This window comes from Coregonus clupeaformis, chromosome 19 (assembly GCF_020615455.1).
Source record: "Coregonus clupeaformis isolate EN_2021a chromosome 19, ASM2061545v1, whole genome shotgun sequence".
NCBI classification, from domain to species: Eukaryota; Metazoa; Chordata; class Actinopteri; order Salmoniformes; family Salmonidae; genus Coregonus; species Coregonus clupeaformis.
Genome location: NC_059210.1, coordinates 45566155 through 45581581, shown reverse-complemented (window position 1 = coordinate 45581581; position 15427 = coordinate 45566155).

Sequence of the window (15427 nt, the reverse complement as noted above, 5' to 3'; positions counted from 1 at the left end):
ATTGTGCAACAAATACAACTAAAGTTGTGAATACATGGCACAGTATCTAATGTAAGTTGTGACCAGTGAGGCCATGATCAGCTTACTTGCACAGGCACACAGAAACTGTTTTGCCAACTTAACAGCTGGACGTCATGTTGCAGCCTCTGACTAGTCTGTTCATCCATTCTTGGTGAGTATTTGGCTACACACACACACTCTATCCTCCTTTACTAACTGGATCTGATCCATATTTGTCACTGGAGGTGTCTGGGGTTCTGGGCAGCGTCCATCTCTGTGGGTGAGACAGAGGTGAGCCCAGTAAAAGGACAAATCACATTTTAAGAGAGCTGTTTTGTTCAGGTAATAACAAAATTGTGGGGTCAGACTGGTGAGTGGACAGGACAAAGGCTGCATTAGGGGCACTCAGAGTGGTTTATAAGATTACTTGGCAGGGGTCGGACACACACAGACCTCCCCCACCCTTCACTGCTTCTCTCTAAAAACACACACACACGCCCACACGCACACGGACACACACACACAATAAGGGGGAGGTGAGGTTTTATAAGATTACAGTTCAGAGCTGGACTCAGGAATAGGGGGCAGGTCACGGTCACTCATACATCAAAGTACTGAGGACTGGCTCAGGCAAGAACTGTGTAGCACACAGGAGGATGGAAACCCCTGTATACAGTGCTTTCAGAAAGTATTCACACCTCTTGACTTATTTTCAAATTTTGTTGTGTTACAGCCTGAATTTAAAATGGATTAAATTTAGATTTTTTCTCACTGGCCTACACACAATACCCCATAATGTCAAAGTGGAATTATGTTTTTAGAAATGTTTACAAATTAATTAAAAATGAAAAGCTGAAATGTCTTGAGTCAATAAGTATTAATAAGTGTTATGGCAAGCCTAAATAAGTTCAGGAGTAAAAATGTGCTTAACAAGTCACATAAGTTGCATGGACTCACTCTTTTGGGATAAAAAAGAAACAGAATGGAGTTAAGCACAGGCAAAATCCTAGAGGAAAACCTGGTTCAGTCTGCTTTCCACCAGACACTGGGAGATGAATTCACCTTTCAGCAGGACAATAACCTAAAACACAAGGCTAAATCTACACAGGAGTTGCTTACCAAGAAGACAGTGAATGTTCCTGAGTGGCCGTTTTGATTTAAATCTGCATGAAAATCTATGGCAAGACCTGAAAATGGTTTTCTAGCAATGATCAACAACCAATTTGACAGAGCTTGAAAATATTTTTTGTTGTTGACATTTTATTCATTTAGCAGACGCTCCTAACCAGAGCAACTTACAGTTAGTGAGTGCATACATTTTCATACTGGCCCCCCGTGGGAAACGAATCCACAACCCTGCCGTTGCAAGCGCCATGCTCTACCAACTGAGCTACAGGGGACTAATGTCAAATGTTGCACAATCCAGGTGTGGAAAGCTCTTAAGAGACGTACCCAGAAAGACAGCCGTAATCACTGCCAAAGATGATTATAACATGCATTGACTCAGGGGTTGAATACTTATCTAATCAAGATATATTAGTATTTTTTCATTCATTTTTAAAAAGTGTTAGAATTCTTCTTCCACTTTGACATTAGAGTATTTTGTGTAGATCGTTGACAAAAGAATGACAATTAAATTCAATTTAATACCACTTTGTAACACAGCATGTGGAAAAAGTCAAGGGGTGTGAATACTTTCTGAAGGCACTGTATACAGTGAGAGTATGTAGGATCTTAATTTGATCATCCTGTTGCAGGATAACTTTTCTGCAATGCAGGACGTTTAAATCATTTGAAATATGTAATTTAAACTTTGAAATTTTCCCTTAAAATGTATCAACCCCTACACAAATGTCAATTCATTATAATCCACATACTAATGAACATTTCCTGTAGTTGGCTCAAATTAAGATCCTGTAGGGGAGATTGTGTATGGGGCAATATGGGGATACTGGGTGTTTGTTGAGGGATTATGACGGAAGGAAGAGACTGGGGGAGCATGCATGTGTGTAAAATATCTGAATAACATTACCACTATTACTGCAGTCCATAATAGATTCATCCAATGTTCTGGCAAAAAGCTGCTTTCCTGAATCCTGCTGTGAGTACATCTAGTGGGGCTGGGAAATGGGCCTCAGCCAAACTCTGGAAACCCCATAGTGAATATATACACCTCTCTAACCTGTGCCCCCGCACATTGACTCTGTACCGGTACCCCCTGTATATAGCCTCCCTACTGTTATTTTATTTTACTGCTGCTCTTTAATTATTTTTTATTTTAATGTTTTACTTATCAATTTTTTTACTTAAGACTTATTTTTCTTAAAACTGCATTGTTGGTTAAGGGCTTGTAAGTAAGCATTTCATTGTAAGGTCTACATCTGTTGTATTCGGCGCATGTGGCAAATAATATTTGATTTGATTTGATTTGATTTGATTTATGAAGGATTACTGTTGGCTTCCATCCCTATAGTTGTTCTTTGGGCTGTTTGGGATAAAGTTTGATTCCTACCCAACCTGCCCAGAGGTGAGTAGGCCTACATGTTGTTTGAAGGACATTAGAGCAACATACAGAGTATCTTAAATAAGCCATTTCAGTCTTGTCCCCCCAAACACACACACACACACACACATGCACATACACACACACACACACACACACACACACACACACACTAAGGGGCAGTGAGGTTTTATGAAATTACAGGGCAAAACTGGACTCAGGGAGAGGTCATGGTCACTCATACATCACAGTACGAAGGACTGGCTCAGTAGTTGAGCCAAGTAGCCATGAGTAAGGAAACCCCACACAAAAAAATACTATAGTGTATACTATGGTAGGAATACTATAGTATTCACTGTAGTGTTTTTGCTGACTTTACTGTAGTATTCACTACTGTAGTAAAACAAAAGATTCGTATATACTATAATAATTACTGTAGTGTTTTTGGGGACATTACTGTAGTATTTACTAAAGTGTTGTTGTTTTATTATCTTTGACATATAAGTGGGGGGCTTTCCCCTTGAGGAAACCTACTGGAGAAACACTAAAATAACACATGTTCAATAACCTGTAGGTAGGTAGGACTTGGTTCTGAACGGAGAGTTCAGCGCTTCTGCTCTTTTCTAAAACCTGTAGGGAAAACAATATACTGTATAGTCTATACTTGGCATGTAGGTTTCTCTCTTAGGTGTGTCACAAATTGGGAATCCTGAATCCTGCTGTGAGTACATATAGTGTGGCTGGGAGATGGGCCTCAGCCAAGCTCTGGAAACCCCATAGTGAATATATACAGTAAAACACTGTCTCTGCCCACTTATGAAGGATTACTGTTGGCTTCCATCATGATTTCCCTACAGTTGTTCTTTGGGCTGTTATAGCTGTTTGGGATAACGTTTGAATCCTACCCAACCTGCCCAGTGGTGAGTAGGCCTACATGTTGTTTTAAGGACATTAGAGCAACATACATTAAATCTTAAATAAGACATGACTTTGCTGATAACTTCTTTATTGAGGAAAAATGTACTTACATGACTCCATTGCCAGTTACCAAGACAATGGATCACATGGATTACTGCCACTATATTAGCCATTATGTAAGGGATAATCAAGGACGCGCTAGCAGAGTGGAACTGACCTTCCACTGAGTTGCATTATTTTTCAGAGAACGCATAGAGCCCCGAGCTGATTATCCATTTCATACCATGGCTATAATTTAACACATTTACCGCTAGAAATGTGTTCATTTGACGGTAGCAATGTGTTCAACATCCACTGAAGTAGCTAGCAAGTTTACTCTATCTAATTCAACAATGTCAATAATGTTTTCAATTTGACTTTTGCTTTCAAAAGCAGCTCAAACATAGAACATGTAAGAATGAACTCTAGTTGTTTTGAAGGACATTAGAGCAACATACAGAGTATTTTAACTAGACATAGACAGCTAGAGCGTCGTGGAACACACCTTCCACGTTGTTCATTATTTTCCATAGAACGCATAGCCCCTCGTTGATTATACCTTACATAATGGTGAGTCCTGCTGCTTGTTCTTTATAAAAACAATCATTTATTAAATAACTTAATAAGATATATACCCATGTAGGGATTTGTCTAGGGTCCCTACATCCAATCAAATTACAGCTCACAAACAATCTCGCATGTGGACTGAATTGACGGGCGGCAGGTAGCCTAGTGGTTAAGAGCAGTAATCTGATTGGATAGACATGACCCTTTATTTGGTTTTAAGTAGAAGCTTGAAGGCTGTATTAACAATATATATTTATCATAGAATTACATAATATATAGGATATCTATGGATTTTATTAGTAGCAGTGCTGGAGCAGTCAGGTCCCTGGACAGCACCTGTCATGACCCTCTCAAGCAGTGGTGCTGAAATGAAAGCAGAAGTGAAGACCAGTCTCATAAATCTAGTAGGCAGAGAACTTCCTGTGGTTTGATCAGGTGGCGCCCTCTACTGTCACTCCTGTTCCTCCACTACTGAATATCTGTATATTTAGGTACTGTACACAGACAGTTATTATAAGCTCTGTCCTGTACACTGACTGAGGGCTTGATTGCACTGGGAAAAGACATGAGCACTGGCACCATAGTGTATCATTTAAAAAAACACAACACTTATTCTGCAGCACCACAGTGAGAGAGAGAGGGGGTGGGGGGGGGGAGAGATACAAAGAGAGAGAAAGGGGTAGAGGGATGTTCTCCAGCAGGTATGAGCAACAGTCTAGAGATGAAGTCTCATTTTTATCCATCCCTCTCTACTGTGTCCTGAAGGAGTTTGGATGGCAGTATTAATTTTATAGTGGTTCTCGGGGTGTTGAGATGTGTGCTACACCTCTGCAGCTCCCTCTCCCTTCCCTCCTCTTCCTCCCTGTCTCCCCACAAGGTCATAAAAACAGATGCTGTCTCATGGCATCCTCCCTGTCTCCCCCCTCCTCCAGTCACATACGCGCACGCGAGTGTGTGAGTGTGTGTGTGTGTGTGTGTGCGTGTGTGTGTGTGTGTAGGTAGGCACTGCGCAGGTACTGATAAGAGGCTAGTCTGGCTTCATCCCCTGAGCCCTAGGTGTCTTTAAACCTCACTACACACACACACACGGCTGGGAACTGGGTCAGCACAGCACATCTACTGCTGAACCCTCAAAATCAGATAAGGAAGACACACACACACACACACATAGAGAAAGAGAGGGAGAGAGGAAGTGAGAAAGAAAGAGAGAGGGAGAGAGAGAGAAAGAGAGAGACAGAGAAGAAAGGGGAAACTCAACACAGGTGCTCCATAATGCAACAGGCTTCTCTATCCTTCAGCACAGCAGAGTGTGAAGGGGAGAGAGTCTTCCTGTCATCCCTCTTCCTTTATCACTGTCTTAATCCTTCCCCTCTTCCTTTATCAGACCCTTCCAATATATTCTGCAGCACTATTAAGTATGTCAGGATCATAGGACTTAACATTACAGACATGCAAACATCTTCCCACTTCCCTCTGTCCATAACCCCAGAGATGGAAGTAATAGCCTCAGTGTGATAAATAAGTGACAGATGAAAGTGAGAGAGTGAAGAGAGAGAGAGAGAGAGAGAGAGAGAGAGAGAGGAGGCCAGAGAGCAGTTGATAAAATGACACCAAGGGGCATGAAGGAGCCCTTTAAAAGCATCAGTCTTTTTTAATCTGTTCTCGCTCTCAGACCACACTCTCACTCCCTCCCTCTCTGTTTCTCTCCCTCTTTCTCTCGCTCTCCCTCCCTCCTGAGCCAGAGTAAGCTCATGCAATGCACACACACAGTGATCTGAATGTAGGCCAGTCTTGCAGAGAGAAGTGAAAGTGAATGGTAAATCAAAACAATCTATCAGCTGGTGCCACGGCAACAAGTCCCTAAGGCACAACACTGGTGCTGGGCAGCAGGCAGGCTAACTGACAGATACACACACACACCACACGCACATACACATTCTCTAATTAAGGCATGATAAAGGCTACACAAAGGTGGAACTCCTGCATAATAAGAAGGACCAGTTAAAAAAATCCATTCTTAGATTTTTTAAGCAGCAGCCCACTTCACTTTAATATCCTTCCAGTTTTAAATATTTCTTACATTGCCAGCACTGTCCTGAGACTGCTGAGTGTAGAAGCTGTGCATGCAGGATACAATTCAGCCAGGATACATTCGAATAGAATACCTTTATTCTCTGCTTAGTCTCTGACTTGTTTTACCCAGCAATAAAAAATAACATCAGTCAACCTTGTTACCATAGGGAAGTCATCTAGAGCGACAGATAGCGTTCTCTCTCTCTCTCTCTCTCTCTCTCTCTCTCTCTCTCTCTCTCTCTCTCTCTCTCTCTCTCTCTCTCTCTCTCTCTCTCTCTCTCTCTCTCTCTCTCTCTCTCTCTCTCTCTCTCTCTCTCTCTCTCTCTCTCTCTCTCTCTCTCTCTCTCTCTCTCTCTCTCTCTCTCTCTCTCTCTCTCTCTCTCTCTCTCTCTCTCTCTCTCTCTCTCTTCATTCAAATGCTGGTAGTGCACTCACTCCCTCTCCACACCAGCGAAATGTGGCCCCTCTCTCTCCACACCAGCGAAGCATGGCCTCTCCCTCTCCACACCAGCGAAGCGTGGCCCTGAAAGAATGTATAAATAAATAACTATCTGGCCGGTGGGTGGTGAGGCTCAGGCTAGTCTTTACCTTAGAAAATCAACCTGACGTTCTCGTCTCAGACGGTTACTCACAGGCCACTGAATCAGCAATATATTTATCTTCCTGTTTAGTTCATTAACTGGGTGTCAGGTCGAATTAATGGCAAGGTGTGCACAAGGGTGCTGCAGAGGACAGTGGTTTTGCTCTTCCCAATGACGGGACCATGTCTATGTTCCTTCAGCCTTATGTTCCCTGGGCCCTCTACAGTGGTGGAAAAAGTACCGAACTGTCATACTTGAGTAAAAGTATAGATACTTTAATAGAAAGTTACTCAAGTAAAAATGAAAGTCAGCCAGTAAAATACTACTTGAGTAAAAGTCTAAAAGTATTTGGTTTTAAATATACAGTGGGGAAAAACAGTATTTAGTCAGCCACCAATTGTGCAAGTTCTCTCACTTAAAAAGATGAGAGAGGCCTGTAATTTTCATCATAGGTACACGTCAACTATGACAGACAAAATGAGAAAAAAAGTCCAGAAAATCACATTGTAGGATTTTTTATGAAATAATTTGCAAATTATGGTGGAAAATAAGTATTTGGTCAATAACAAAAGTTTCTCAATACTTTGTTATATACCCTTTGTTGGCAATGACACAGGTCAAACGTTTTCTGTAAGTCTTCACAAGGGTTTCACACACTGTTGCTGGTATTTTGGCCCATTCCTCCATGCAGATCTCCTCTAGAGCAGTGATGTTTTGGGGCTGTCGCTGGGCAACACGGACTTTCAACTCCCTCCAAATATTTTCTATGGGGTTGAGATCTGGAGACTGGCTAGGCCACTCCAGGACCTTGAAATGCTTCTTACGAAGCCACTCCTTCGATTCCCGGGCGGTGTGTTTGGGATCATTGTCATGCTGAAAGACCCAGCCACGTTTCATCTTCAATGCCCTTGCTGATGGAAGGAGGTTTTCACTTAAAATCTCACGATACATGGCCCTGTCATGAGCCCTCTCACTCCACCGGGTTACCACCTTAATTTGTTTCCACTATCTTCCACTCTGCTCACCTCCCTCTCTCTACTCAGCCTAACTAGCTCCACCTGTCCCTGCTCTGCTCGGCTCTAATTACTCTGCCAGCTGCGCTGCATTACCCACTAACCTCTCCCAGTATTTAGGCCCTGTCTTTCAGCTCTCCGGTGTCAGATCGTCTGCAAAGCTCACACCCGGAACCTGTTTGCTCGCGCTTCTGGCTCACCCTGGTTTTGTGACCCCGGACCTGCCTGTTTTTTGGATACTCTTCTGCCTCAGGAGATCCAGACCTGCTTCTGCCATTACGACTCCTGACTACTCTTCTATCCCGGTAACTCTGACCAGCCTTCTGCCTTGCTACTACGTATTTTGGATTTCCCTTGAACTGTACTGCTGCCTGGTTTCATTCCGCCCTGTTGTGTCTGTGTCTCCCCCCCCCCAGGACTTCTGGACCACCCACCACCGGCTTCATAGGACGCATCGCTGCCACTGGGGGGGGCACAGACCCAGCGCATTGGACGGGATCCCTGTTACCCCCTGGAGCCTTCATTCACTCCCTACTTCCCTTTTCCCTTAAGTTTAATAAACTTTCTGGTGTGACGCAATTGTGGTCCTCTGGTCGTCTGTCTGAACCGTGACAGTACGATCTGAACATTATGGACTCAGCGCACACTTTCCCCGACATGGAAACCGATGAGCATGAGCAGCAGTTCCAGCAGCAGCAACAACAACTCGCCATGATCATTCAACTCCTCACCAACCTTACCCCAGCCAGTCTGCCCACCAGCCCAGCCCCCGAGTTACCTGCCCCGGTCATTGCAGCCGCTGCTCCGAACCCAAGATTGGAAACCCCGAGCGGTTCAACGGCGATTCAACCCAGGTCCGGCCATTCCTGACTAGCTGCCGACTTCAGTTCTCCTTGCAGCCAAGGACCTTCGCCACGGAGGGGGCTAAAGTTGGGTATGCCATCACTCACCTGACGGGCCGAGCTCGACTCTGGGGAACAGCAGAGTTCGAACGTCAAACCCCCGCATGTGCAACCTTCGACCTGTTTGCTGAGGAGATGCTGAAGGTGTTTGACCTGGATTCACCCACCGCAGAGGCGTCTCGTGAACTGTTCAGTATTCGACAAGGCAGACGTACAGTCGCAGACCATTCCATCGACTTCCGAACCCTGGCTAGACGAAGTTCTTGGAACACACCATCGTTGGTGGACGCGTTCTTCCATAGTTTGGCTGACTATATCAAGGACGAGTTGGTCTCCCATGAACTGCCTTCCACTCTTGATGAAGCCATCGCACTGACTGTCAGGATCGACAGAAGGATACAGACCCGTCGTCGTGAGAGGGGGCGCCAAGGTCCACCTACTACCGGCATTCGGAGAGATCCGACTGGGCTCCTGTCATCTACTGCCACTCACCCAGGTCAGCTTGATCAGTCTGAGCCTATGGAGATTGGGCGAGCCTCCCTCACTCCTGCAGAGCGCCAGCGCCGCTTCACCTCAAACCTCTGCCTCTATTGTGGAGGTGATGGACATCGTGTGGTAACCTGCCCTTTAAAGGGCCGAAGCTCACCGGGCGTAGGGGGAGTCCGGTTGAGTTCATGACCATCCAGTCCTCCGACCGCAAACCCCTGCTGCAAGTTCACCTCCGCCTCTCTGACTCAACTCACACCTTGGCTGCTCTGGTGGATTCTGGCGCCGAAGCCAACATAATGGACATCAAGCTGGCACGCCAACTGGGACTGGAGAACCTCCGTTTGACACCTCCTATTCCTGCCCGGGCACTGGACGGACACTTACTCGGATCGGTCACTCATGTCACGGCCCCGGTCTCGATGGGTCTGTCCGGAAACCATCAAGAAACTATCCAGTTTCACCTGCTCCCCTCTCCAGGCCAACCCCTCATCCTGGGTTACCCATGGCTCCGCCCGGCACAACCCTCAGCTCGACTGGGTGACCGGGGTGATCAGGGAGTGGGGAGAGGACTGCCACCGAACCTGCCTGCTTGCTGCCGCACTACCCCCTCGGCCAGTACCTACTAACTCCGCTCCTGACCTCTCCAATGTCCCAGAATGCTACCATGGTCTCAGAGAGGTGTTTAACAAAGCAAGAGCCACATCTCTGCCCCCTCACCGACCGTACGACTGTGCCATCGACCTCCTCCCTGGAACAGCTCCTCCAAGGGGTCGTCTTTATTCGTTGTCTGCTCCTGAAAGAAAGTCCATGGAGGACTACATCAATGGCTCTCTGTCCGCAGGATTAATCCGTTCATCTTCATCTCCTGCTGGTGCTGGCTTCTTCTTTGTGGGGAAGAAGGACGGATCTCTTCGCCCCTGCATCGACTACAGGGGACTCAACGACATCACAGTGAAAACCGTTACCCTCTGCCTCTGCTCACCTCTGCTTTTGAGTTGCTCCAGGGAGCCACTGTTTTTACCAAGTTGGATCTCAGAAACGCTTACCACCTAGTGCGGATCCGGGAGGGAGATGAATGGAAAACCGCATTCAATACACCAACAGGCCACTACGAGTATCTGGTTATGCCTTTTGGCCTCACCAATGCTCCTGCTGTGTTCCAGGCTCTAGTGAATGATGTACTGCGGGACATGTTAAACAAGTTTGTCTTCGTTTACCTGGATGACATCTTAATTTACTCCAGAAACCTGTCTGAACACACCCGCCATGTCCAGCAAGTCCTTCATCGTCTTCTGGAGAATTCCCTCTACGCCAAGGCAGAGAAATGTGAGTTTCACGTCAAGACAGTGGCCTTCCTGGGGTACATAGTGGCAGAAGGAAGTATCCAAATGGATCCTGCCAAAGTATCAGCAGTCACTTCATGGCCAGTTCCGGAGAACAGAAAGAAGCTGCAACAGTTTCTGGGGTTTGCTAACTTCTATAGGAAGTTTATCCGAACTACAGTACCGTTGCTGCCCCTCTCACTGCTCTAACCAGCACCAAGCAACCCTTCTCCTGGACCCCAGCAGCCGACAAAGCCTTCAGTACCCTCAAGGTGAGGTTCACCTCCGCTCCCATCCTCCAGATGCCTGATGTGGACCGGCAATTCATTGTGGAGGTGGACGCCTCGGATGTGGGAGTTGGTGCTGTGATTTCTCAGTGGGCTGCGGAGGATAGGAAGCTCCATCCCTGTGCCTTTTTCTCACGTCGGTTGTCCCCCTCTGAGTGCAATTACGACATAGGGAACCGTGAGCTGCTGGCTGTGAAGCTTGCCTTGGAGGAGTGGCGTCACTGGCTGGAGGGGTCCACCATTCCATTTCTCGTTTGGACCGATCATAAGAACTTGGAGTACATCCGCACGGCCAAACGGTTGAACTCCAGGCAGTCCCGCTGGGCCCTGTTCTTCACCAGGTTTAATTTCACTCTGTCATACCGGCCTGGATCACGCAACACCAAGCCAGACGCCCTCTCCCGTCAATTCCAGAAGGATGACACCCCCTCCAAGGACCCTGTGTCGATTCTGCCAAGTCCCTGCATCGTTGCAGCTCTGACCTGGGCTGTTGAGGAACAGGTGCTGGAGGCTCTCCGTAACCAGCCAGGTCCCAGCACTTGCCCAGCTGACCGCCTTTTTGTCCCCGAAGACCTGAGGTCCCAGGTCATTCAGTGGGGACATGACTCCCGCCTAGCTTGTCACCCTGGCTCCACCCGCACTTACAACCTGCTCGCCCAGAGGTTCTGGTGGCCCTCTCTGAGGAAGGATGTACGGGGAATTCGTCCAAGCCTGCCCCATCTGCAACCAACACAAGTCGTCCTGCCAGCCCCCAGCCGGATTGCTGCAGCCCCTGCCTGTGCCCAGACGTCCCTGGTCTCACATCGCCCTTGACTTTGTCACGGGGCTGCCCCCTTCAAGTGGCATGACCGTCATTCTCACCATCGTTGACCGTTTCAGCAAGATGGCACACTTCATTCCCCTCCCCAAGCTCCCAACCGCCAAGGAGACCGCCCAGGTGGTCCTGGAACACGTCTTCCGGATCCACGGACTGCCAAGGGATGTTGTTTCTGACCGTGGTCCACAATTCTCCTCCGCTTTTGGAAGGAGTTCTGTCACCTGCTGGGAGCCACAGTCAGTCTGACTTCCGGATTCCATCCCCAATCCAATGGGCAGTCAGAGCGGGCTAATCAGGAGCTCGAGAAGGCACTGCGATGCATGACTTCACGCAACCCCCCACTCCTGGTCGCAGCAATTGACATGGGTGGAGTACGCACACAATTCTCTGACCTGCTCTGCCATCGGTATGTCCCCTTTCCAATGTGTTTATGGATACCAGCCTCCTCTATTTGCCAGCCAGGAGGAGGAGGTTACTTGCCCATCTGCACTTGCTTTTGCCCGTCGATGTCGCCGCACCTGGTCACAAGCCCGAGCCACACTCCTCAGGTCCGTTGCCAGCTACACTACCGGGGCCAACCGTCGGAGAATTCCTGCTCCCACCTACCATGTTGGTCAAAGGGGTGTGGTTGTCATCGAAGAACCTGCCACTCAGGGTGGAGTCGCAGAAGCTGGCACCTCGGTTCATTGGCCCATTCCCTATCATAAGAGTGATTAGCCCAACTGCTGTCCGGCTCCAACTGCCTAATTCCCTGAGGGTGCACCCCACTTTCCATGTGTCTAAGATTAAGCCCATCCATGAGAGTCCGCTGGTCCCTGCTGCGCCTGGTCCTCCTCCTCCACGGCTCGTCGATGGTGGTCTGGTTTACACCGTCCGCCGCCTGCTTCGGTCCAGACGGAGGGGGTAGGGGTCTCCAGTACCTCATTGACTGGGAGGGCTATGGACCTGAGGAAAGGACCTGGGTGCCAGCTAGTCGGATTGTGGATAGGACTCTCATCACCGCTTTCCACCAACGGCATCCTGATCAACCTGCAATCCGTAGGGGCCGCCCCAGAGGGGTCCCTAACCGTCCGGCCCGCTCGGCTTCCTGTCCTGTGCCTGATCCTGTCTCGGGACCTGTCCCATCTCCCGACCACGGCCCTCCGGCTTCCTCCGAGGATGAGGACGTTCACTCGGACCGTTCGGAGGAGTTCTAGCCCTCCTCCGGCTCCCCTCCTCCCGCCCGGCGTGGTGTTGCTCTTGGGACTTCTGGGGCCGTCCCTTGGGGGGTTCTGTCATGAGCCCTCTCACTCCACCGGGTTACCACCTTAATTTGTTTCCACTATCTTCCACTCTGCTCACCTCCCTCTCTCTACTCAGCCTAACTAGCTCCACCTGTCCCTGCTCTGCTCGGCTCTAATTACTCTGCCAGCTGCGCTGCATTACCCACTAACCTCTCCCCAGTATTTAGGCCCTGTCTTTCAGCTCTCCGGTGTCAGATCGTCTGCAAAGCTCACACCCGGAACCTGTTTGCTCGCGCTTCTGGCTCACCCTGGTTTTGTGACCCCGGACCTGCCTGTTTTTTGGATACTCTTCTGCCTCAGGAGATCCAGACCTGCTTCTGCCATTACGACTCCTGACTACTCTTCTATCCCGGTAACTCTGACCAGCCTTCTGCCTTGCTACTACGTATTTTGGATTTCCCTTGAACTGTACTGCTGCCTGGTTTCATTCCGCCCTGTTGTGTCTGTGTCTCCCCCCAGGACTTCTGGACCACCCACCACCGGCTTCATAGGACGCATCGCTGCCACTGGGGGGGGCACAGACCCAGCGCATTGGACGGGATCCCTGTTACCCCCTGGAGCCTTCATTCACTCCCTACTTCCCTTTTCCCTTAAGTTTAATAAACTTTCTGGTGTGACGCAATTGTGGTCCTCTGGTCGTCTGTCTGAACCGTGACAGGCCCCATTCATTCGTTCCTTTACACGGATCAGTCGTCCTGGTCCCTTTGCAGAAAAACAGCCCCAAAGAATGACGTTTCCACCCCCATGCTTCACAGTAGGTATGGTGTTCTTTGGATGCAACTCAGCATTCTTTGTCCTCCAAACACGACAAGTTGAGTTTTTACCAAAAAGTTATATTTTGGTTTCATCTGACCATATGACATTCTCCCAATCCTCTTCTGGATCATCCAAATGCACTCTAGCAAACTTCAGACGGGCCTGGACATGTACTGGCTTAAGCAGAGGGACACGTCTGGCACTGCAGGATTTGAGTCCCTGGCGGCGTAGTGTGTTACTGATGGTAGGCTTTGTTACTTTGGTCCCAGCTCTCTGCAGGTCATTCACTAGGTCCCCCCGTGTTGTTCTGGGATTTCTGCTCACCGTTCTTGTGATCATTTTGACCCCACGGGGTGAGATCTTGCGTGGAGCCCCAGATCGAGGGAGATTATCAGTGGACTTGTATGTCTTCCATTTCCTAATAATTGCTCCCACAGTTGATTTCTTCAAACCAAGCTGCTTACCTATTGCAGATTCAGTCTTCCCAGCCTGGTGCAGGTCTACAATTTTGTTTCTGGTGTCCTTTGACAGCTCTTTGGTCTTGGCCATAGTGGAGTTTGGAGTGTGACTGTTTGAGGTTGTGGACAGGTGTCTTTTATACTGATAACAAGTTCAAACAGGTGCCATTAATACAGGTAACGAGTGGAGGACAGAGGAGCCTCTTAAAGAAGAAGTTACAGGTCTGTGAGAGCCAGAAATCTTGCTTGTTTGTAGGTGACCAAATACTAATTTTCCACCATAATTTGCAAATAAATTCATTAAAACTCCTACAATGTGATTTTCTGGATTTTTTTTCCTCAATTTGTCTGTCATAGTTGACGTGTACCTATGATGAAAATTACAGGCCTCTCTCATCTTTTTAAGTGGGAGAACTTGCACAATTGGTGGCTGATTAAATACTTTTTTCCCCCAATGTACTTATGTATCAAAAGTAAATGTAATTGCTAAAATATACTTAAGTATCAAAAGTAAAAGTATAAATCACTTAAAAGTCCTTTATTAAGCAAAGCAGACAGCAACATCTTGTTTTGAAAATTTACGGATAGCCAGGGGCACACTCCAACACCATTTACAAAATATGCATTTGTGTTTAGTGAGTCCGCCAGGCCAGAGGCAGTAGGGATGACCACGTGTTCTCTTGATAAGTGTGTGAATTTGACAATTTTCCTGTCCTGCTAAGCATTCAAAATGTACTTTTGGTTATCAGGGAAATATATGGAGTAAAAAGTACAATATTTTCTTTAGGAATGTAGTGAAGTAAAAGTAAAAGTTGTCAAAAATATAAATAGTAAAGTAAAGTACAGATACCCAAAACAACTACTTAAGTAGTACTTTAAAGTATTTTTACTTAAGTACTTTACACCACTGGCCCTATATTCCCTCAACCTACGTATGTTCCCTCAGTCCTACGTTCCGTCAGTCCTACGTTCCGTCAGCCCTATGTTACCTCAGCCATAAGCTCCCTCAGTTCTATGTTCCCTCAGTTCTATCTTCTAAACCACGGGTCAGGGAAAAACGGGAGTGATAACAAATATTTTACATAGCTTATATGTTGACACCCATGATGTACACGTCTTTTGGTGAGTTGATCCACTGTCATTGCATGATGGAACAAAGATGGGCAGTATTTCTGTTACATGTTTTTTAATACGTATTTCAATTACTTTTGAGTATTTTGTCATTTTTATCTCACTGTCCTGAATTACAATGCAATTAGTTGTTTTGAAGAAGTTACACAATTTCAAAATACTTAATACTTTTTTATACCATTTTTATAGCGGCTCACAATTGTGTGGCCCCCTATCACCCCAAATGTACTGCATTGGTGTCAGAAGTGTGATAGCATTATGGTGTGATAAAAGCGTCTGCTAAATGAC